Raw genomic sequence first — 24,232 nt, 5'->3', positions numbered from 1 at the left:
AGCAGTAGATAATCTGGAAGACATTTTCTTCCATGGAAATGCAATTGAGGTGAAACAGCAGCTGAAAAATTAATACTACAGATAAAGACTAATCAGTACTATACATACCACTATATATAATAATAAAATCAATAACATCATCATAATATTGCTTCCTATGAACTGAATATGTACTACGTGATTTAAAATTCACTCATTCAATGAATATTTAATTAATTCAACAAATGTATTGAGCTGTTTCCATGTGCTAGGCATTTTTATAGGTACTGGGAATAAGGAAATGAACAAATAAATAACCCTGGCTTTGTGGAGTTTAGAGTAATAACAAAACAGGGCAAACAAACAAGGTACGATTCAGTGAGCAGTGATAAAAGTGCATTTGTAAAATTTTACGTAGTATGACCAAAGACTCTTTCATTGAGAAGGTAAAATGTGTAAAAACCTGAATGTAACTGGTAGCAAGCTATGTGGAAAATGACAAGGATAGCATTTCAGAGCATTTCTGGCAGAGGAAACAAGGGCAAAGGCCCTCAGGCAAGAGTTGAAAGGGATTTAAATAGCAGCAAGGAGGCAATTGGGAAGCTGCAGAGTGAGGGAGGAGAAAAATGGTAGGAGGGATCAGACAGCTAACAAGGGGCTTAATACCAATTCTGGTAGAAGTAGGTAGGCTATTATTCATACTCTAGCTTTTATTTCATGAGCAGAATCCCACTATAAAATTCTGAGCAGAGGAGTAACATGATACAACTTATATTTTAAGTCGATCATCTGGCTTCTGTGTTGAGAACAGATTATAGGCAGCCAGGCCAACTAGTTAGAAAGATACACAATAATCCAGGTGAGTAATGAGGGTGGTTTGGTTGCAAGGTATTAGCGGCATAAGCAGTGAGGGGTAATTTCTCAATGTACGTAAGGTAGAAGTTATAAGATTTGCTTATGGATCATATATGTGATGTATGAGAGGGAGAAGTCAATGTTTTTGACTTTTGCAAATGAAAGAAAGGAGTTGTCATTTTTGAAAGCTTTTTAAAAAAGACATTTTTAGGGGTGTGGGTGGAGAGTAGAAGTTAAGCTTTGGACATATTAGTTGGATGTGCCTATCAAAAATCCTAGTGAAGATACTTGAGAAAGTAGCTATATACATGAGTCTAGAGTGGAACATTTGGGCTAGAGGTAAAAATTTGGAAACAATAAGCAATTAAATCACATATAATGCTAAAGTAGAAGAGACTACCAAGGAAGTGAATATAGAAAACAGAAGAGAACCCAAGACTGAGCTTTGGGAATCTCCAAAACTTGTAGATTAGAGAGGATCATGAGAAATCATTGAAGAAAACTAAGGGAGATGCCAGAAAAATACAAGGAAAGTTGGATGACCCAGAAGACAGTTGAGAAAAGTTTTTCAAGAAGACATCAATGGTCTGCTTTCATGAGCAGAAACCCACTATAAGATTCTGAGCGATGAATAACATGATACAACTTACATTTTAAAATGAACATTCTGGCTTCTGTGTTGAGAACAGATTATAGGTGGCCAGTAGTTTATATTAAGAAATAACGTAAAATGAGAACTGAGAATTCAACTTTGGATTTGACAACATTAATATTTTTTCAGATAAACAACAGCTTTGGTAAAATGGCTAAGAACTAAAGCCTGATGGGAATGCGTTCAAAAGAGGAAGAAAGGAGAAATATTTGATCAGCAACTTTCACCCTTGTAACTACTTGTAATTCCCTATTAGAATAGGGAAGCTAAGTAAATTGTTCATAATTAATCATTCTAATTCTAAGGCCTGTACCTTGACCACCGACTATACTGTTTATTTAAACCTTGAAGTTTCCTTCAAATGTTGGTGTCTGCTTGTGATTTATTTTAGATTTTTCATAGAAATGTTCTATTTTAAATATAGTAAACAGTATCTTCTCAAATACTTAATGTTTTTCTTTTTCCAAACAGATCAAAGTGTTTATTGATTGCAGATAACTTTCATGTGTGCCAAAAAAAAATTACATTAATGTATTTTCACAGGGGCCAAATTTGGCCAGCTATTAATATGAAATTGCTATGAAAATTGACTCTTGATGCATAAACCAAACCACAGTCAATATAGAAAATGTAAAATACTCTTTAAAATACTTGTAATACAATGTAAATGAAAGAAAGCAGGAAACCTATGTAGGAATATTATAACTATGTATTTTAAAATACCTGTAAAAATAGGTAAACTGATATACATTAAACCGTTTTAGGATTTGGTCAACTTGCAAGTACAAATTTCCTCTTTGCTGTATTTATTCCTTAATAGACATACATTAATATGACAATGGAAAAATACCAACATGCTCTACTATTATCCTACAATGTAACTCAAAAAATTCTACTACATTATTCATTATAATTATATCGGAATTCAACCCTTCAGAAAATAGTTTTATTATTCCTAAATACTATTTTAATTAACATCATTTATGAATCAAAACATATATTAATCATTAACAAGCAATTAATTTAGCACATTCATACTGTAAAATCAGAAAATGTAATTATTTGATAAAAGTAAGGCTATGGTTCATTACTTTCCCCAGATCGACATTAAAAAATAAACGTTAAAATCCCTAATGCTAATGAAGTGAATATGTGGGGACAGAATTTAAAATTAATGACACTTTAATTGACTTGTTGAGTCATTTTGCAGATACAATTTGACCAATATTTTACTAAAAAAAAAAAAAAAAAAGCACTGTATTTTGTCAGTAAATTATATCAGCAAGTTGGCAAACACCAATGAGTACATTGAGAAAACAGCCCGAACGTGTTCAGGGAGGAAAAAGTGCCTGATGTTTTGACTCGCTGTGTCAAACAAAAAGAAACAGAACTTTCAAGGCCAGGACTTCGCAGTCATGGTTATTTTAGTGGGTTGTTTTTCTAACAACTTATCTTTGTCCTCTCTATGATAAATGATGAAATGTATTTCCAAGTCATTTTGTTTATGATAAGTAACTTCAAGGAAAATTTTTATGTTTGTTTATAATTTAAATCAAACCAAGCAAATAAAATTAAGAAGCAAAAACTCAAGAAGCTATTTAAAGCAATGACCTTGTCAAATATTACATGGAATGACATGTGTTTGCTTCACTGCAGTATTGCAAAGTGCTTACAAAAATGAAAAAATACTTACACAAATGAAATAAAAACTACAATTAGTATTGTGGAAATGAAAAAAAAAGCTGTTGTATATGATCATTAGTTAGATAACTAATTTTTTTTTCCTGAGGAGAAATAAATTTGTTTTTTTCTTAATATATAGAATCATTTTTACTGAAATAAAAATACAGTGTTCCATTTAACTAATGATGTACCCCTCAACAGTGCATTTGATGTTGCCTTAAGTACTTTGTAGAAAAGAATTAATCAAATCCTGCATAACAGATTTCTTAAGGCTTAAATGTACTCTTTTCCAAAATCATTTTTATGTTAAAATCTATAACCTTACCTAGACACCAATGAGAATATTAGTAGATGGGTAATCTGAGTAAGTAGTGGCAAAAGCTTTTATGTTCTTCTGTTTTAGGAAGAAAGAAAGAGTCAAATAAAAAGGGATTTATCACAAATGAAAGAAACGAAGGTATAGTCAAATTTGTATCATCTCCACCAGTTATAAATACTGCATTCTATGTGTAAGTATCAAGTGTCAGTTTTCCTACAGAAATGGCATCCCTACCGTTTATAGATATGGATCAAATCAATTATAAATTATTAAATTATTACTAAAACTTAATTATTGGAATCATATTAACACATTAAGAGCTTCAAGATTACATTTCAAAACTTGAATATTACTATGAATATCATCTGTGAAGTCAAAAGACTATATCCTTAAAATATGAACTTTATTCTTCATTTATTCAACATTTGTTGAAAAACTGCCATTTCTTTTATTCTGTGCTAGATCTGTAACTACTGTAGGAGGATTAGCATGGCTGCACCAAGAGGTGAAATGTTCAACAACTAAACCCTGTCTACATATTTTATGGAGACAGTGGATCAATGTTTGCTGTAACTGCCGAGGTGTATTTTGTCTAAATAGACTTGGATATAAAGGGCTCAGTCACATGTCTGTCACAGATTAGAAATACCAATTTAATTTTCCAATGGCCACTTTTAGAAAGATAGGTAAAGTGCACGTTTCCATATTTTGATATGCCCCATCACCTGAGAACTTAGAAAATGCGTTCAGACCAAGAACAATCGTACTTACAGACAGTAGGAGTCAACTATCTCCGTGGAGTGAGTAATGCATTACTATTAAGAACTGCAAAATTATCAAAAAGATGAACTATAGATACATGTAATATATATTCTGAGAATAAGATGTATTACTTCTGAGAGAAAGGCACTTCAGAAGAGGCTTAAAGTAAAACTGACACAAGAATATTAACAAAAATCAGTCACAATAATATAATATGAACAGATGTGGGAGCTGTTTAAATATGACCCTAACAGAATTTCTATACAGCAAACAGAGTCGATCTCATTTTGCCAAAGTTTAAGATGAGATCGTTGAACCTTAGTTAAACGTCTTGCGTAACATCACCCACCAGAGAGTTAAGGAACTGACCTTAGAATAAGAAGTCTCTGCTCTTATTTTCACAAAATAAACCTAGTCTTTGTATTGTTACTTTTAAGGAACTCAGTAAAGGACCAAGGACAAATTATTCTGGTCCATTGACCATAAATATTCCAATCAATTCAGTCTGTGACTAAAGGAAAGTTGAAACCAGAGACTGACCTGCTGTAGCAAGTATAAACTAAAATGAGAAAAAAAGGCCACAAAACTATACCACTGTTCAAGGCAGAATAGGGACTCAAGGTGAACACTAGAAGCTTTTTAAAGAGACTTGGCAAGGTCATGCTGATAAATTGAAATGGATACGACTTGGAACTACTAATAAATCATGCTAATTTCTTCAGAACCCACTGTCCTGGCCTCTCTGAACCCAGAGGTAATGGACAGATTATTCACATTCCTGATTAATAATTTTGAAAATTTTATGTACCTTACAATAGCTTATTGAGTTGGAGTTCAAAGTCTGTATTTTATTTGGGTCACTAAAGCGCGCGCGTGCGCACACACACACACACACACACACACACACACACAAAGTTTTATCATCTATGAGGAATAAAAGACTTTATATGAAATATAAAATACATGCTGCTTTTGTGATCATACACCATTTCCGAACTAAACAACCTCAGCCATTAAAATATCTTCTCATTTTAACCTTTATTTCAATCCTATAATTATTTGTATTGCCTTAACATGTTTTTTAAACAATTTATATAAAAGTGGATGTCCATTGTGTTGCATATGGAGAACTCTCATGTATTTGAAATAAACTGTCTTACAGAAGCAATATTGTTTATTGGTTAATAACCTGAGCAACATAGCTACACTGCAAAGGATCCCATCCCTAATCTTTCAATTAGTCATGAGAACTAGGACAAGCCATTTAATTTATCTGTACCTCAGTTTGCTACTCTATGAAACGGGATTATATTATTTCCTATTTAATAGGTGTGTTGTGAAGATTAAATGAGTTTATACAAGTCAATCCCTTAGATAATACACGGCACATAGTAAGCAACCAGTAAATGTCTGGTATTAGAGTTATTATTTATAGATGATGTTTTTCTGAAAGGAAAGAAGAGAAATAAATACAAAGCACTGCTGACTATAGGGTACACATAGGAAAATGAAAATGAGAATGTTAAATCCACCTATGATATTAGAAATAGTAAGGGAAACTGTATGGTAAATTTTATTACTTAAAAATTTCAAATTAGAAAAGTGGAGAGAAAAATATAAAGCACATATTTATGCCCATCATCTACATATAAAAATTGTTAAAATTTTTCCCTGTTTGGTTCATCTATTTCGGGGTGAGCAGAAGCTGAAATATTTTCAAATAAATAACACTTAGGACCGGGTGCAGTGACTCATGCCCGTAGTCCCAGCACTTTGGGAGGCCAAGGCAGGAGGATCACTTGAGCCCAGGAGTTCGAGACTGGCCTAGGCAATATAGTGAGGCCTCGTTTCTTTTAAAAAAAAAAAAGAAATTAGCCAGGTGTGGTGGTGCACATTTGCAGTCCCAATTACAAGGGATACCTATTAAGACACCTCTTTTATATAAAACAGAGAACAGAGAACAGCCTTTTTACACATATGTATTTTTAAACCCACATCTGTACAAAGCTCTAAATGACTAAATGGGCTTTTAAAACATATATTCCATGGAAACAACTGCTAACATAAAATTAAAATGTCTTAAAAATGGAAAGAGTATAAAATGGTTGTGTGTATATATATGTATATAAAATGTATATATTCACAATAAAGTGAATATTGTGATAAAACACACACTATGTATATAGCTATATATATCATATATACACATGTATTCATATACACACACACATAAATATATGTGTACCTACATATTTATATGTGAAAATGCAGACTTATTTATTTACTTATTCAAAATAGCACACAAATAAAGGACAGTATAAACTACCTGGATCACTTTGCTGAGAGCAACAGCAAACTCCTCCTTCTGGGAGATTCTTGGGCCTATCTCCCTAAGATACAGTAACTAAGCCAAAAAGATTCTTTCATAGGATTTTAGAACCTCGGGTCAAATAGATGTGAAGACTAAGTTCCTTTCTATTCATACTGCCCTGCAAGTTTGGATACTAGCAGGCATGGAGTATTTTCAATTCATATCTATCACTCAAATCATTAGATGTATTAGGTTGGTGCAAAAGTAATTGCGTTTGTTACCACTGAAAGTAATGGAAAAATTGCAATTACTCTTGCACCAACGTACTACAAAAATAGTATGGGCATGCCGCGAGTATATCGTAAGTTAGGTTCCAGATCACCACAATCAAGTGAGTACTGTGACAAAGCAAGTCACAAATTTTTTGTGGTTTCCTAGTACATTTAAAAGTTATGTTTTGGCTGGGCACAGTGGCTCACACCTGTAATCCCCGCACTTTGGAAAGCCGAGGTGAGTTGATCACCTAAGGTCAGGAGTTCGAGACCAGCCTGGCCAACATGGTGAAACCCTTTCTCTACTAAAAATACAAAAATTAACCAGGTGTGGTAGTGCATGCCTGTAGTCCCAGCCACTCGGGAGGCTGAGGCAGGAGAATCACCTGAACCTGGGAGATGGAGGTTGCAGTGAGCTGAGATCATATCACTGTACTCCAGCCTGGGTGACAGAGTGAGATTATATCTCAAAAAAAAAAAAAAAGGAGATTATGTTTACTGTAGTCTATTAAGTGTACAATAGCATCATGTCTAAAAAAAGTATATATCTTACTTTAAAATCGTTTATTGCTAAAAATGCTAACAATCATCTGAGTTTATTGCTTACAAAAATGCTAACAATCATCTGAGCCTTCAGCAAGTTATAATCTTTTGGCTGGTGGAGATTGTAGCAATTCAGTAACATCTTCAATCTCTGTTGGTAATTCTAATTCTCTTGCTATTTCTACCCCATTTGCAGTTACTTCCTCCACTGAAGTCTTGAGTCCTTCAAAGTTATCCATGAGGGTTGGAATCAACTTCTTCCAAACTCCTGTTAATGCTAACATTTTGATATTCCCCCATGAATCTAAAATTTTCTTAGTGGCATCTAGAATGGTAAATCCTTTCTAGAAGGTTTTCAATTTACTTTGCCTGAATCCATCAGAGGAATTACTGTCTATGGCAGCTATAGCTTTACAAATTACATTTCTTGAATAATTACATTTGGAAATTGAAATTACCGCACTTCAATTGATCTGTGGGCTGCAGAATGGATGTTGCATTAGCAAGCATAAACACAACATGAATCTTCTTACACATCTCCATCAGAGCTCTTGGGTGACTGGGTGCATTGTCAGTATTTCAAAAGGAATTCTTTTTTTTTTTTTTTTTTTTCTGAGCAGTAGGTCTCAACAGTGGGCTTAAAATATTCAGTAAACCATGCTATAAAAAGATGTGCTGTCATCCAGGCTTTGTTATTCCATTTATATAGCACAGGCAGAGTAGATTTAGCATAATTCCTAAGGGCCCTAAAATGTTGGGAATGATAAGCGAGCACTGGCTTAACTTAAAGACACCAGCTGCATTAGCCCCCACTGAGAAAGTCAGTTTGTCCTCTGAAGCTTTGAAGTCAGGCACTGAAATTTTCTCTCTAGCTATGAAAGTCTTAGATGACATCTTCTTCCAATAGCAGGTTGTTGTCCACATTGAAAATCTTTTGTTTCATGTAGCCACCTTCATCAGTGATCTTAGCTAGATCTCCTGGATCACTTGCTAAAGTTTCTACATCAGCACTTGCTGCTTCACCTTGTACTTTTATGTTATGGATATGGCTTCTTTCCTTAAACTGCACGAACCAATTTCTGCTAGTTTTAAACTTTTCTTCTACAGTTCCTTCACCTCTCTCAGGCTTCACAGAACTGAAGAGAGTAAGGGACTTCCTTTGGATTAGGCTTTGGCTTAAGGGAATATTGTGGCTGGCTTGATTTTCTATTTAAACCACTGAAATTTTCTTCGTGTCAGCAAAAAGGCGGTTTTGCTTTCTTATCATTCAGGTTTTCACTTGAGTAGCACTTTTAAATTACTTCAAGAACTTTTCCTTTGCATTCAAAAGTTGGCTAACTGGGACAAATGGCCTAACTTTCAGCCTGTCTCACCTTTGACATGCCTTCCTCACTAAGCTTAATCATTTCTAGCTTTTGATTTCAAGTGAGGCGCAATTCTTCCTTTCACTTCAACACCTAGAGGTCACTGTAGGGTTATTAATTGGTGTAATTTCAAAATTGTTGTGTTTCAGGGCGTAGAGCGGGGGAAAAGAAGGGAGACAGATGACACAACACAGCCGGCTCAAGGAGCAGCCAGGACACGCACACATTTATCAAATAAGTTCACTGCTGTGTTTTATGGGCACAGTTTATCATGTCTCAAAGTAATAATAGTAGTAACATCAAAGATAACTGATCACAGATCACTCCAATCAATATAATAATTTTAAAGTTTAAAATATTGTAGGAATTACCAAAATGTGACACAGGGACATAAAGTGTGTATATGCCACTGGAAAAATGGCGCTAAAAGACTTGTTTGGCACCAAAAGACTTGTTCAATGCAAGGTTCTCCCAAATCTTCAATTTGTAAAAATCATGGTATCTATGAAGTGCAATAAAGTGATACACAATAAAGTAAGGTATGTCTCTAATTGGGGATAACGTAAAAGAGAACTGTATCATTGCTCTTACATTTATAGTCCTGTGAAGACAGTTATTATCAAGGTCTACATTTCACCCAGTTAGAAAAAAAAAACTCCATCAGAATGTTTTTGGGAGGCATACCTTTTTGTAAAAATTATACTATTCCAAAGCTATTCCTCTATACAGAATTCAAAGTCCAAAATGGACAATAATGACTGTACTATATTAACTGAAAATATTAGAGATACGGGTTTATGCTCAAGGATATCAAGACCTCCAATTATTTTCTCTAACTGATATCAGCAACATGTTTTAACTTGTTTCCCTGCTTTCAATCTGCAATATCATCTACAGCGCCTAGTCCTTAGTAAGTATTCAATATATATTTGGGAAATTAATGAATTTTCAAATAATGAAATATATCACTGGCCAGATGATAACCTTAAATAGTGTTCTTGTTCTGAGTGATTATTCAGTAAGTATTTGTTGAATAAATAAAAGAATCAATGCATGTTTATATTCTCAGGGGCTACCTGAAAAACAAATAAGAACAAGGTATGGAAATGCCATCCATGAAATATTCATTCATTCATTTATTGATTCATTTAACAAATATTTTCTATGGGCGAGGTACAATTTTAGGAGCCAAGGATAAATATCACAGAGAAGAAGGCCTTATAGGCCCTGCAGTTTAATGGAAAAGAATGACACCTAACAGTTATTGAATGCTTACTTTATGTAAAGGTACCAGAATTTGTTGAGCATTATTTCATTTAATCTTCACTACAATCTGCAATGCAGGTACTAATAGGGTGCTATTTAACAGGCAGTAAAGGAGGTAAGCAGCTATAGTCTTACATGTAACAATGCATCCAGGAGTCTGGACTTGATCAAAGTTTATAAAGGGATACTGGTTTAAACTATGGTGCACTTTAAACAAGGAATCGTGGTGCAGCACTTTAGGAAAGAGAGACTTATTGCTAAAATAACCATGGGTAATTATTGAGCTGTTATATTTTGTAAAATCATTCACAGAAAAATTATGACCAAATACTTAATTACGTTTAAAGTAAAAAACATATACTGGTTCTCAGTAGAATGAAAATATTTAAAAATTACTATTATCTGCTTTTCAGAGAACACTTTTTAAATGTTGAAAATTGTGGAGGAAATAAATCCACGTATTGACGGAACACATTTCTGAACACCAAAATAAAAGTCTATTTATTATGAAGTTTCGCTACTTCATAATATGGATTCAAAATGTTCTGTTATTTTTAAAACTAATCCTGCTAATTTTACACATGGTAACTAGTGACGTATCATAAAAGTGTTATTTGCTTATTCAACAATAGCTGGTTCTTAACTATTAGGAGTAAGATAAATATTTTACGGCAGTTAAATTAAATATATTTGTCTTAAATAACTACCCCCCCCAATCTCCTTCTGCTATATTCAAACTTCTGAAAATATACCAAAAAACTCAGTTAAAATAATAGTTTTAACTTTTTAGGTCCAACTCCAGAATTCTTTACTTACACTGTATTATTTCTTTGGCAAGACTTCAGATTTCCACATTCCTCAAGACAGATTTAGCTAACTATTGCAGTAAAAGACAAAGAAATAATTTATTTAAAATATTAACCACTGAGTATTAAAAGGCAGATTTATCAGATTGCCAGGTCTTCCAGTTTATGAAACAATGTCTAATAAAGTGGTATAGTCATGATTTACTAAGGTATTTAAATTCATTATTGTATCAGCCATATTTTACACCTTTGACTAGTTCTTTTCTCACATTCAGGCTTGCTGTATTGCAGAAATTTATTTTCACCAATTAAATAACCTTAATTCTTAATTCTGTCTTGTAAAAATTTAATTTGAGAATTATGCTTCCACCTTCCAAAGAATGTAAGTTTGGTTAATGTATGGTAAGATTATACATTTGTTCTGGCACTACTACTAGGATACTCATTTGAATATGCCATGTTTTTTTCCACAACTCTGCTTTGCGATAATAAACAATATTTATTACATGATCTCACTGAAGTATTCAAGGAAGAATAATTACAGAATGTTAAAAAAGCACACTGTGGTGATTTTTTTCTTAAATAAAGACAAAGATTAACAGATGTCTCAATATACATTCAAAAAATATCCTCCTGATTATTTCAATGTATGTGCCTTAAACATAACAAAATAATGCATCAACTACAAAGGAAAATAACCATATTATGATAATTTTGATTACAACATTTTTATGTGCACATAAAAATAAAGAGTGTCTCTGGGTTTGGGGGTTTGATCTGATGTAGTTTCTTCCTTTTGGTACTATGTTCTATTTTTTCAAATAATGTTGTTTACCTTATAAGCTTGAAAAAGTGCTAAAATTATCCAAGGGTGCTTTCTGGTTTTAGATGATGAGGAAACATTAACAAGTCACCTTGTCTGCCTTTAATAAATGGTGAACAAGAAATGATTCACTAGGGGTGGAATCATTCACTAAGAGAATCTGTTTTAAGAAATGAGAATAAAAAAAATGTGAATATGGTCTTTTTAGATAGATTCAGAAAGAATAAAGTGGGACATTTTCTAATAATATTTTTAACAATGATCTCAAGCTGACTTTTTATTTTACTGTGGTAAGACAAATGCAAATTCCCCAGATATAAAATGCACAAAATATGAGTAAATGAAAAAGATACCAAGGATCATACTGATTAATCCTTCTCTTTTGATTCTGGTTTTGAGCACAGTATGGGACTTCAACATTTTTTTCTCATAGAAAATGCACGATTTTCTAGGGGCCAACTTAATAAAAAGCAAAGCACTGTGATAGATCCTTTCATTTGATTGAGTCATTACTTTCCAAGGACTTTAAATATGAGGCCAGGGGGAAGGGGGATTAACATAGGCATACATTGCATTTGCTTCAATTTGGTGAATTTAGGCATCATACTGTAGGACTATAGTTCAAAACACCATTCTAAGTAGTCATGAGATCATACTGAATACTAGAATGGTGTGTTAATAACAATGTGCTCTATTATATCCATAATGCATCGAATGATACCTGCTGGCCTAAAAGAGCTAATGCACCTTCCTATAGCTCTAGGAACTTAGTCGCTGGGGGGAATCAAATTTAATATCCCTCTCTACCTAGTAACAAGAAAAAAAATAACTACGCCTCTTTTTAAAAATTTTCCTAAAGCCAGAAATTTTCTTCTTGTGTAATGAAAGGCACATAAAAAGTTTGAAACAATTGTCTTTACAAATCTAGGGTCAGTTTCACATTCCAGTGGAGACACTTAAGGTTCCGAGCACATTCACTGTATGTAATTAAAGGTGCTAGGAAAGTCGTTTTAACTCTAACATTCTGGACCCTTACAAGAAGCTCTAATAGTGAGAGCATTGACCATGGCATCCGCTAACATCTATGCAAAGCTATCATGCCCCCTGTAGTACTCTCTTCCTTAGGCTAATATTTCTTTACGTGACCCAGTTTGGAACCTCACAGTCACAGTTTTTCATAATTAAGACCTCTAAAACTGGTACTAATTTTTAAAATTCCTTTTTGTCCAACACTAATAACTGCCTTATTCAGGATAACATTAATTATTAACACAATTTAAATTCACTTTAGCTTTGTTTTTGGTTTTTTTTTTTTTTTTTTTGAGACAGGTCTGGCTTTGTTGCCCAGGCTAGAGTCCAGTGACACAATCACGACTCACTTCAGCCTCAAACTGCTGGATTCCTGAGCTAATGCAATCCTCTTGCCTCAGCCTTCAGAGTACCTGGGACAATAGTCATACCTGGGACAATAGTCATGAGCCACCATGCCTGGCTTTTTTTTTTTTTTTAAATTTTTCTTTTCCAAAGACAGTGTCTTGCTATGTTGGCCAGGCTGGTTTCAAACTCCTGGCCTCAAGTGATCTTCCCACCTAGGCCTCCCAAAGTGCTGACATTACAGGCATGAGCCACCACACCTGGCCCATCTTAGCTTTTTATGACACCACCACAATGATCAAATTTTGTTAACATTACTGAAATCTCAAACTTCTAAACTGATGCCCAATGTTAAAATGACTTTCATTTTCTCCCCATACAAACCATCTACTTCTGACACAGCTGTGTGTGTGTGTGTGTGTGTGTCCATGTGTGTGTGTGCATGTGTGTGTGTGTGAGAGAGAGAGAGAGGGAGGGAGGGAGAGACTCACTATGTTACTGTGTTACCCACTTACGCAGGCTGGACTAGAACACCTGGGCTCAAATGTTCCTTCCAACTCAGCCTCCCTAGTAGGTGGGAATACAGGTGCATACCAGCGTGCCTAGTCACTGACAGAGGATCTATAATTTTGAACTGGACTAATTTGTTTATATCTATTTCAGCTATAATTACACATGCACAGGAGCAGCTGGGCCTCGAATATACTAAGTCTTTGAAAAGGTTTGACAAATGAATAAAAACCCTTCAATCTTATCAACATGAGCTGGCCTTAACCCACGTCACCCCAACATGGTATTTTTTCTGATAAGTTCTTGGATCGAAGAGGATAAGATATCAAAAATCGACAACTCATGCAAATTTTATAGACTGTATAGACCAGTTTTGGAATTTGCTTCTGAAATGAAGTATTTTGCTACTAAATAATTATCCTCCACAAATATAGAGAAATTCTATTTGATGTCTTTATTCAAGTCACTATCAAAATATTGAACATTTTGTAAGAGGACTAAAGAAACAGAAAAGTGTAATATGCCACAGAAACTTTCCTTTCAGAAAGTTCCAATAATGACTATATTCTAGGTACAATTTCCTTAATAAATTAATAATATATATGCGACTTCCCTTGTACATGGACCACAGATTTTATTCTTGTTCATGCAATAATCATAGTTTTTCTTATTAAGTTAACATGAGCTTTTTGTTTGTCTTACAAAATATTTTCTAAAAAACAAAAGTCAATTGAGTGAGTGAGAACTCAGTCAACATCACAACCAATAAAACAAATAATTTTAAGAAATAACAAAATATGTAATTATTTAATCATAAGTTATCAAAATTAAATATAATTTACTTACTCAGAGTCATTAATTATGTGGAGTTGAAAAATTGCACTATTGAAGCAGTCATTTAATCATTAGAGCTACAAAAATGTCTAAGTACTAATTCATTATTTCTGCTATGCTCTTGGGAAATTATATACCATATTTATAATAAAACCAACATAATTTTTTAAAATCCATAACTAATAACATTGGCATGAATCTTTAACATTCTGGCATACTATATTTTTTAAAGGTCAAATTAAAAAAAATTTTTTAATAAATTTAAGGCCGGGCGTGATGGCTCAAGCCTGTAATCCTAGCACTTTGGGAGGCCAAGACAGGAGGATCACCCGAGGTCAGGAGTTCAAGACAAGCCTGGCCAACATGCTGAAACCCCATCTCTACTAAAAAATACACAACAAAAAATAAAAATTAGCCAGGCACGATGGCAGTCACCTGTAATCCCAGCTACTCAGAAGGCAGAGGCAGGAGAATCTCTTGAACCTGGGAGGCAGAGGTTGCAGTGAGCCAAGAGTGCGCCATTGCACTCCAGGCTGGGCGACAAGAGGGAAATTTCATTTCAAAAATAAATAATAAACAAATAAAGTAAATTCAAGACAACGAATCCAGTAAACAAGCAAAAGAGATGTATGCAATCTATAGAGCTATGATTTAGATGTAGTACACTTAGCTAATTTCATTAAAAGATACATCATTTTATTACTTAATGACCAGGACAGGCACAATGATCATTCTCACCAATCTCACACTGTAAAATCTGTAAAAGAAACTTCAAAAGAAAAAAAAAAAAAAAACTTATAGCCTTCTTGACTTTCAGGATGCCAGGAAATACCTAAATCTGAAAATTCTCTTCAAGGGAATAGTAGACAGAAGCAGGACTTTGGCTGACCTTTTAGGGGACATTATTCAAGGATTCATATGCTGCAGAATTACAATTAGTCTCTGACAGTGACTTTTGTTAATCAAGTTTGCATTTCCTTTGAACTTTACAATCCTGTACTTGCGTGCATCTGTTTAACTTGTACTTTACTCAGGCAACCTATCAGAATCACTAAATTATGCAAAGCAACTGTTGGCAACTCTTATATATATGCAGTTGCAAAAGAAATGTATCTACTTTTCATTCAAGTGACTTTGAAGGAAGGTCTTAAAGAAATCTTTTTCACTGAGCAATGCCTATGGAATAAGGAATTACTTGCCATGCTGTAGTTAATAAATCATAGCAATTGTTTCTCTCTTTCTATCTCACATAGTAGATAAAATACTGCTGATCTCAAGAGAATACTTCTTTTGAAAGGACCACTATCAATGCACTATTTCATTATTTTACTTGTGGGTGATATGCTGCATAAATCCATCTCACTGAATTATGGAGATGCTGAAGTATACCTATCACAGACATTCAGAGTGACTAAACAAGCACATAAAGTGAAGTTATAGAATCACGAAATTAAAAATGAAAAGTAAATAGTGCTAAAGATAATCTGGCCCAGTATTTCCCAAAATGTGTTTAACTGAACCCAAGTTCTACAGAAATGAATTAAGGGTGAAAAGCTCAGTAGTCAAATAGGTTGAGAAATGCAGGGATAAACAATGTTAAATCATTTTTCCCCCTGTGGGAATTCGCAGAGCCTTTAAGATATTATGCACTGTGGATTTACAAGAAGAAATAATATGCTGTGTTTGCCAAACTCATTTGACTGTGGAACTTTTTTTTCATGTTAACATCTAGGTCTAGAATCTATTATGTCTTAGAATATGGTGCCCTAGTCCAAACACCACAATTTATTTACAGCCTAGGTCAAAGAAGTGACTTGCCACAGGTTATATAGCTAGTAAGCCTGAGACAGGACCAGAGCCTGAACTGGCCAGATTCCTTCCCATACATCACTTTTGATACAGGGTAAGGCATCTTGCCAGGCTGCTGTGATTGAGGGATAAAAAGCAAGGTTTCTGAGAGTACTTGCAAGGCTGTAAGAAAAAGCATGACCCAGGAACCTAACATGAGTAAAGAAGAAAATCAACATATTGACAATATTGACATTATGAGGATATCTGAGAAAGCGAGTTGGAAGAATAGGAGTCTGATGGCAGAAAGCGCTGATTTTTGTGGTTTTGAAAATTAAAATATCTGGTGACAGTGAGATTTAGGATTGATATGGTTTGGCTGTGTCCCCACCCAAATCTCATCTTGAATTGTAGCTCCCATAATTCCCGCATGTTTTGGGGGGGACCCGGTGGGAGATACCTGAATCCTGGGGGCAGTTTCCCCATACTGTTCTCCTGGTAAGTGAACAAGTCTCACAAGATCTGATTGTTTTATAAAGGGTTTCCTTTTCACTTGGCTCTCATTTTTCTCTCTTTGCTGCCATGTGAGACATTCCCCTTGCTCTTCCTTCGTCTTCCGCCATGATTGTGAGGTCTCCTAGCCATGTGGAACTGTGAGTCAATTAAACCTTTTTCCTTTATAAATTACCCAGTCTTGGATATGTCTTTATTACCAGCATGAGAACAGACTAATACAAGGATAATCATGGCAGAATGGTGAGGCTACTAGAGATGATTAAGCCAAAGAACTGAAATGTGTTAAAATTATGTTAAAATTTGAAGTCACTGAAAACAAGTGTAAGGGTTTGGCGAGACAAAAGCTATGAGATGGGTGCTAGAATGTTCCTTAATGAAGAAAATGACAAGATCAGTCACATTGGCAATAAATGGGAAAGAAGGTTGGAGAGCCAGATGGCAAGAGTCTCAAAAGAGCATAGCTTGTCACAAAAAGAGGATAAATATGAAAGAGGTAATGGCAACCAAAGAAGAGACTGACCCCCTTTTCCTGTCCTTAGGCATGAGGGGTGTGGGAGGCATGAATGTAGAAATACGGTCTCCTCAGAGATCACCCAGAAGTTGACAAAGTATAAAAGGATTTTATCTGCATGGCATTTCTCTAGAGAAATAGCCTGAAGTTGTCATTATCACTATTAAGTATTTATATAATTTAGTAGTTTATGATTACCTATTCCCACAATGTTTATAGACTATAAAGTAAGTAACTGTTCATGAACTGTTTAATAATTTTGGTCAACTGGCAGACTCAAGAGGTTTATCCAAGTTGTAACTTTAAGCCAAAACTAGACAAATGCATATACACATAAGGAATAATATTCTGGGACTTAAAGGAGTTAAATGGATTGTAGGCCTCCAGGAATCAGAAAAACCCCTCAGCAGCAGCAAGGGAAAGTTGAAATCCGGCTACAAGTAAATGTATCAAAATATCAACAGTGTTTACTTCTAGGTAGTAGGATTATAAAGCTTTTATCTTATTCTTTAACACTCATATAATTCTAAAATTTCTACAATGAATATACGTTATTTTATAATCCGAAAAAAGTACTTATCTGAAAATATCAAGCTCCTATCTTTAAATAACCATAGATAAGAAAGAACACTTACATTTTAGAGTATTTTGTCAATATTCAACAAAATATTAATGACAAATTTTATGATTTCCCTTGTAATCCCACTTTTACAAATATATTCTCCACCAAACACGAGTGCATCCATAAGTATGCCCATGGTGTCTGCTGCAGCTACGTTTCAAGTATGAAAAAGCTGAAAGCAATGTTAAATTCCCAGAATAAGAGACTGAATAACTAAATCATGGGCCTTGCATATACAGACTACTATGGGACTGATGAAAAGCATGAACTAAATATACATTAACCGAAGAAGATGTCTAAGATATCTAAGATAAATTTTGAAATAACAAAAACATCTAAGAGAATATTTTGCATAACAGCTATATTTCTATTTTTAAATAAATGAATATCTTATGCATTACATGTGCATAGCATAAATATGTGTGTATATATAAAAATATATATGTAGCTATATACTGCATATATGAGGTATATATGGGGAAAAGTCTAGAAAAATATATAATAAATCACTTATTGCATTTGCTGTGGGCAATGAGGTTAGGGGTTCGAGGTTCATACTTTTTATTTTACATACTTATGTACTCTGATATTTTTATAAAAATTCATGAATTACTTTTATAATAATATACTAATAAAGTTTACTCAAAGGGAAATATTAATTAATATCCTCATACTGGCAAATCTCCCCACAAGTGAGTTTTGAAAATATGAAATACAGCTATTCCTCAAAATTTATTGATTTTAATAGATTATAAATTTAACGAAATGGTTTTGCAATAAAACAAGAACCAAAACCCCACATACAACTTATTCTGAGCACAAGAAGAAAAATGAAGGAGAGGTAAATATGTGTGTGTGTATAAATATATATATGTATATACGTGTGTGTGTATATATATATGTGTGTATGTATATACACACACATGCACATATACACTACAGCAAACAAACCTACATAAAAATCCATTGGCTCTTGACGTATCAGTACTTACTATAACTGTATTGTTGCTAAATACTAGTAAATTAGCTTCAAAAGAGGCTTTAAAGGAAAAGTCTGTGCATAAATCTCCCAGATAAGCAGTGATATTCCACATAGTGTAAGATACACAGCATAAGAGAGATTGACTGGTATAAATTATGTTTAGTTTTAAGCTGGACAATAGCACCACTTCACTCAAGACCCTCAATAGCATATTAAAGTCTACCTTAGAAAGATGTATCCAAATGACAGATGTATTCATTTACGTTTATTAAGCATTTAATATGTACTTGGGATTATACTGGGAACTTGGAAAATTAAAGCTGTACAGAAAAAAAAGAGAATGCCTATCCCACTAACCCCATGCTCCCAAAGTAAGACAAGTTATAAATCTTGAATTGCTACAATAGAGAAAAGCATGGAAAATGTGGAATCAAAGAGGAAACAAGAGAATGAATTCACTGAGAAGTGTGATATTTTGGGCTGGGCTTTAAAATGAGGATAACAGAACTGGTAAGGCCATCTTTTAGCAAACGACAAACAGTCAGATGTGGGTAAAGCAGAATACCAATTTAGTTTGAATCTGAGGGATAATGACTCTGATGCATGTCCTGTCTAAAATACAAGCCTAATCACCACATCACAGCTGCCAAAATAAAGTGCTGCATCCTCAGATGGAGTACTTTATGAAGTGCAGAATAAGCACAGATACCCTACTCAACTTCATACTCTTTACACAGCCTCCAGGGCCAGTTAAGATGGATTTATCCTGAAGAGGGATCCCAATAATGTTGTTTTTCAGTTATTTGACCAAACTGACTCCTTCTCTCTGCCTGAAGAGTTACTTCTAGAGCATCTCCTCTAAAAATATGCCAGCTGGCCACAGACTGGCTCCAAAACACCTGGCTTCACAAACCCAAAGACCAAGAGACCCAAGATTGTCCCCTTGGGCTCCATCACCATGTAGAACCACTGCCAAACTACAGAACTATCTTTGACAATTTATATTAACATACAAAGGACAGGACAATTTTAGTTACAAAGCTATGTAACTATATGTTGTTATAGAACAAATTCAAAAGATTTTTAAAAAATTATAATATGAAAAATAGTTCACATTCTTGCTAATATTTAAAAAATATGTGAAGTCTCTTGCATGGTACAAATAACTAGAAAGTGGGTGCTAATTTGATGGCAATGAACTCAACCTCTGTGAATTAATGCATCTTAATTTAATATTCGCAAGTACAGTCCATTCCTGGATCAAATAAACCAAATCCAATGCCAGCTCACTTATTATTCTGTACATATTTTCCTCAGTTTCTAAAATGATGGTGGACATGGATATTTACTTAAAATATCTAAGATCTCTGTATTGTTGAGTTTAACAATTATCGAAATAAAACAAAACCATGCTGATACAATCACCAAATTTGCGGATTGTATGTGCTTGTTTGACACCCCTGAGCACCTAATTAAACATATAGGAAAGGTTTTGTGTGTGTGAAGCATTGTATTATGGGCTTGTTCATATACGCTTTCATCAAACCTCAAAATAAACCTATTAGTTAGGACTACTCTTATAATCATTTAAGAGAAAGTACTGAGAAGTTAAGCATCTTGGTCAAAGACTAGAAAAGACTCAAGTTGGATCAATCACTTCTAGAGTCAATCTGACTCTATAGCACTTAAATACTCTATTAGTGGTCTATGAGGGGAATTTTATAAATCTTCCCTACATTATCACTGTCATCAGTACTCATTAACAAGGGCTGTAGGATAGAAAAGGAATTACTTTCCACGTGTAAAACATGTAGTGATCATGAGTTAAGTTTGCTAACACGTGAAAATGTCATTACTTCACAACTAATATAAATTAGACTATCATAATACTGTTACATTCTCTTAGTTTATTTACATTTTGTTGAAAAACTACAATAATGCATATTTACATAAAATGTTTATTGTGTTGCTGACTTTCACTTAATATTTATTCAATAGTTTTTGAATGATGAATGGAAAACATATTGGTGTATATTGGTATATGGTTCTATCTGTACAATATTTAAATAATCACATATGTACATAAAATGAAAGCATACAAAGAATACATTGTTCTCATGGACATCCAATTCGGAACTAGCAACATAGAGTTAAATCAGTTCAGTTTGTGAGTACAGTCTCACTCAAAATGATACATTTATAATGCTGACTGCCACATATAATGACTTTTCTTAGTGATCCTCAAACTATGGTCTCTGAGCCATTTGCACAGAAATTAAATGTTTATTTAACATGCAGATCCCTTTGCCACCGTAACACCCGCTAAATCAAATCAGTCCCTTCTCTCTCTCTTTCTCATACACACACACACACACACACACTGAATGATATTCGCACTAACTTTTGAGAACCACCTTAAAACGTGAATAACAGAAAGATGTTTCCTTGATTCTGTATTGTATTGTCATGAAAGTCTTTTTTTAAGTTTTTTATTGAGACGGAGTCTCACTTGTCACCCAGTGACATTGTGCATTGGCACAATCTCAGCTCACTACAACCTCTTCCTCCTAGGTTTAAGTGATCCTCTCTCCTCAGCCTCCCGAGTAGCTGGGATTACAGGCCTTTGCCTCCATACACGTTTTTTTTTTTTTTTTTTTGTTTGTTTTTTTAATTATTTTTAGTAGAGATGGGGCTTCACCATGTTTGCCAGGCTGGTCTTGAACTCCTGGCCTCAAGTGATCCGTCTGCCTCCGCCTCCCAAAGTGCTGGGATTACAGGGGTGAGCCACCATTCCCAGCCTGTCATGAAAGTCTTCTAAGTACTACTCTGAATGTATTAAAAGTCAATGTTAGAGAGATTATGATATAATGAGGATTTTTTTCCTTTAATTATTTAGAGAGAGAGAGAGTATGTGTTTAAGAGTATACATATAAGAACCTTGCAGGTTAGTGCTCTGTCCAAATAATTGAGAGACACAATAATATAAATAGACTTCTGTGCCTTAAAAAGCCAAAGAAACTTCAAAGGAAGCAAGCACTGACTTTCATGGTCACATGTAAGTACATCAGTTAAATAAGAAAATTCACGTGAAGCATAACACACAGCAAGTGCTCAATAAATTTTAAGGTGACCATTTAAATGTCAGTTTAAACTGCTTTATTAAAGAGTGAACACATTATCTCCACTGGAGTCAAAGATTTCAAGAAAAACTAAACAGGAAAAGAAAACGAGAAGGTAGTCCCTTGACCTTCACAAAACCTCCGCAAGACCCCTGAGAAGGGCAGGGAATGACCGGAAAGCAGAGGCACAGCAATTCTCCAGTCTGCTGTAGCAACCCAAGCATGTTGTATTTCTTCATAACTTGGGTCTTTGATTCTAACTGTAAAGTAATGGGTGGGAGTGTGGAGGGAAGGAAAACAAATCTTCCCTGCTTAATTTGTAACTGTCACTTGTCTGCTGACACTTGTCTGTCATTCAACTCTATTCTCAAAGTGACCTCAAGGCCCCACAGACAAGAGGGAATAAACAAAACAGATCAGACGAGGTACTCACAAAGGGGTCAGGGGTACATCTTCCTTGGAGATGAGAGTTCAGAGCTAAGAATTCTACAGGACTGCTGTGGACAAAGCAGGAGCTTACAAGGATCAGAGAGGCACTTCTAAAGCACATGCCAGGAATAATCAATGTGGCCACCTGCCAGGCAAGGAAACTGCAAGAAAACAAAAGGCAATTCATCCACACCTCCACAGGTAGGAAATTAGCCTCAAATTTGGCCCATTTTAGTCTAAGGAACAAATCAGCTGCACCTCCCCACCCCAAACACCGCTTTATGAAAGTATGGAACAGAGTGGTGACTGCATGCATTTTCATCCCTATTTTAAGAAAATCCTTTCTTCAAAGCTAGTTAAAAAAAAAAATGGAACTGTAAGAAAACTAAGAAATACAAAGGATGCCTTTGTTGCTCAGCACACTGTTTATACCCAGATATCATGAAGCTTTGCATTCAAAACCCAGTCGTAATGGAGTGCCACAGTAGAATGGGTACAGTGAATGTAACCACCATGAATGTTGGCAGATTATTATACAAAGGGCATTTATCCCACAGAGAGGGCTGGCAGGTTGACAGAGGACCAACAAACGAATAAACTGAAAGGCATAATGAGCCCCATTTCCACCCTCACACCACCCTACTCCTCACATGCTGAGGAAAATAAGCCACCAAAATAATCTGTAACCTCCATGCTCTTGACTTTGCTTTTTAGAGAGGAAAAGCCCAAACAGATAGACCTTCTCAAGACAGTACGGTACTCGTCAGAGAATGAAATGTTACAACGGAGCAGAAACTTAGCTCCACAGACCTTCCAGGACCGCACGGACTCCCACAACATGGGAAGGTATTTGCAATCCATATGGAGTGTGGATAACAACCAAATCATGCCTCAGGTCCAAATCACTTATGAAATGAAAAAGGAAAACAGCCACCCCAATCCATTTTCCCACAAAAGGTAATTTTTCAAGAGGCTTCAGGGGAAACTAATTGTTTGGATTTGACTCTAACAACTTGAAAATAGGGATATATACAGTTTGTGAAGTCTCCACTGATCTGAATATAATTTACAGTATTTTTAAAGCAATTTTAGTATTTTATATTATTCATTTTATACACAATAGATAAGTACATATAGAATACATCAAATATAGCCTTTGTTCTCTAACCAACAGCTTTTCCACATATATGTGACTTCCTTGGTCTTCTCATTATCAACCTGTTTACAATAAATACATTTAGAATTATCCACAAAATGAATTTTTAAAATTATGAGAGCACAGCTTCAAATAGTGAGGTGTAAACAATACTTAATTGAAAACTTTTCTCCCACAATGACAATGATATACTGGGTTGCAATCCAAAGTCACTTAAGCATTTAAAGAAAAGAGTTTATAAAATTAAGAAATATTTCTCAAAACCCTGAAATTTAGGAGGTAGATGCAGCTCTTCTCACACACATACACTGAATTGATTTGTCTTTCCACTTCACCTCATAAATTATCCTAGAGGTATATAAATGCAGGCACCCTAATATATATTTGAACATTTATTCCTATTTCCTCAAATCATCAGCCAATCTTTGCCCTGATAGCTATGACTGTCAAATCTCTTCCTTTTTGTGCTGACTAAATTGCTCTAAGTAAAAAAGAAACTGACATTCTACTCTTAAAAAATGAAGCTTTTGACATTTCGGGATGTTAATAGATGGATAAACTGTATAACAGGAACATCAGTCCTGAAAGAAAATTTGACCTGAATAGCCACGCACTGCACTCATGCATTTATAATTGTGCTAGCAAATGAATGAGAAAAGATGAAGTGGAACCATTTTTCAAGAGGCATGCTGTGATTTCTCATTACAGGAATAATCTTAAACAGTAATGATATTTCTTTAAAAACTGAATAATCTT

General features: G+C 34.6%; 1 protein-coding gene across 50 annotated transcripts in view; it reads right to left on the bottom strand.

Moving 5' to 3' along the window:
* ADGRL3 (adhesion G protein-coupled receptor L3) overlaps window positions 1–24,232 on the bottom strand; it is an 873,550-nt gene that overhangs the window by 713,881 nt on the left and 135,437 nt on the right. Inside the window, exon 1 of one of the 50 annotated variants that reach the window (XM_050789808.1) lies at window positions 22,325–23,460. The exons of the other annotated variants lie outside the window; for them this stretch is intronic. The gene's annotated coding sequence lies outside the window, so the exon portion shown is untranslated. Of the gene's footprint in view, window positions 1–22,324; window positions 23,461–24,232 lie in introns of those variants that run through there. 50 annotated transcript variants of the gene reach the window in all.

This window comes from Macaca thibetana, chromosome 5 (assembly GCF_024542745.1).
Source record: "Macaca thibetana thibetana isolate TM-01 chromosome 5, ASM2454274v1, whole genome shotgun sequence".
Taxonomy (NCBI): domain Eukaryota; kingdom Metazoa; phylum Chordata; class Mammalia; order Primates; family Cercopithecidae; genus Macaca; species Macaca thibetana.
The sequence above is the reverse complement of the archived record's forward strand: the minus strand, read 5'-3'. Positions and strand labels throughout refer to the sequence as shown.